This window comes from Lactuca virosa, chromosome 6 (assembly GCF_052849685.1).
Source record: "Lactuca virosa cultivar CGN04683 chromosome 6, Lactuca_virosa_CGN04683_v6, whole genome shotgun sequence".
NCBI classification, from domain to species: Eukaryota; Viridiplantae; Streptophyta; class Magnoliopsida; order Asterales; family Asteraceae; genus Lactuca; species Lactuca virosa.
Genome location: NC_136431.1, coordinates 81,201,914 through 81,203,746, shown reverse-complemented (window position 1 = coordinate 81,203,746; position 1,833 = coordinate 81,201,914).

The following is a 1,833-nucleotide window of genomic DNA, read 5'->3' as shown; positions in this document are numbered from 1 at the left end:
TTCAGTCCACCCGGTCCACTCTCTCTCCGAGTCTACAGTATGACTGGTCCGCCCGCACCGGGCCTTCAGTCCACCTGGTCCACTCTCTGAGTCTACAGTATGACTGGTCCGCCCGCACCGGGCCTTTAGTCTGTCTGGTCCACTCTCCGAGCCTCGGCACGTCTAGTCCGCCCTCTTGGGGCCTTCAGCCTATCCGGACCGCTCGCCGGACCTTCGGCCTAACCGGTCCGCCCTGGGTATGTTGGCCTACAGCACAAAGGAGGACCCGCCTCAACCCAACCCCAGTCCAACAACCATGTACACATAAACATATAATCATATAACATCTCACAACTAATCAAACCGATCCAGCATATCACATAACATAGCAACATCCTAACCAGGTTACCGACCTAACCGGTCACTAGCATATCATCATCCTATATACCAGGATATCGACCTTAACCAGGTCTCTAACGCATACCATCCTAACTACCAGGATGCAAACATAACAAAGCAATAACATAACAAACAATACCCGAATTTCCATCCGATAAAGGGCCGGCCTTGGTGCCGTAGACCCTGTCAGTATAGTGAGAATAACTCACCTCGCAAATGCCGACTGAAAGGTTAAGATCAGCTGCTCCGATCACCGACACGAACTCCACCACCGAACACTACCAAAGAACCAATTCCATAAATACCAATAATTACCAAAATACCCTTGGAAGTCAAACTGGTCAACCCTTGGTCCAAGTCAAAGTCCTCAGTCAAAGTCAACCTTCCTGGTTGACCCTACTCGCCGAGTCAACCCGCTGACTCGTCGAGTCCCTATGCTCAGAAACTCCCATGCCACGACTCAACTCGCCGAGTCGCCCCAAGACTCGTCGAGTCCAACAAGTTCCAAGTCCCTTCTTGCTCAACTCACCGAGTCATCCCTCGACTCACCGATTCACAGCTCAACCAGAAAAGGTTAGGGTTCCACGACCAGACTCGCCGAGTCCAAGCATAGACTCGCCGAGTCCCAAGCAATCTTCAACAGACTCGCCGAGTTATTCTTCCAACTCGTCGAGTCCATGCACATATTCATACGACTCGTCGAGTGCACCCATGTGACTCGCCGATTCCAAACGTGACATCTTCATTCAGACGGTTTCAGGCCATTTCATTGCTTACAATACATAGATCTGGACTCCTAGGGCCAGATTCACACGTAAAGTTTCCAACTTTACGTGCATGCAAGGCTCAACAAGCTCCAACCAAGCTACAAGAAGGTGTTGGGACAAAGGCACTCTCAATCAAGCCCCATGGCTGATGTTTTCTGCCCTCATGGCTCCAATACAACCTAGATCTGAAGTTGCAACTTCAGATCTAACCTCTAAACCCGAAATGGATTCCAAACAAGCTAAAATTCCCAAAACAACAACCAAGAATGGATCTAGAAGGAGAAAACTCAAGGTAACAACTTGTTACCTCAGAAATGTGCCCAAGAAGGAGTAGATTCCGGATCTACAATGATCTCCCGATGCTAGCCTTTTGATCTTCTAACTTTCTCCTCTTAAATTCTTCTTCCAAGCTCAAACTTTAACAATGGAGGCTCACACACACTAATTAGGGTTTCTGGAACTCAAATGGGCAGTAAAGAGGCTGAGGGTGCTATAATGTGCTTTATATAGGGCACAACTCCCGGAATTAGGGTTTTCTCCCTTCAGCACCAACTCGCCGAGTCCACCTCTGACTCGCCGAGTTGATCACTTAAAACATGACTAGAATCGCGACTCGACTCGCCGAGTCTATCCATCGACTCGCCGAGTCGACCTTCCTTATTCACACTAAGAACCCTGAACTTGCACT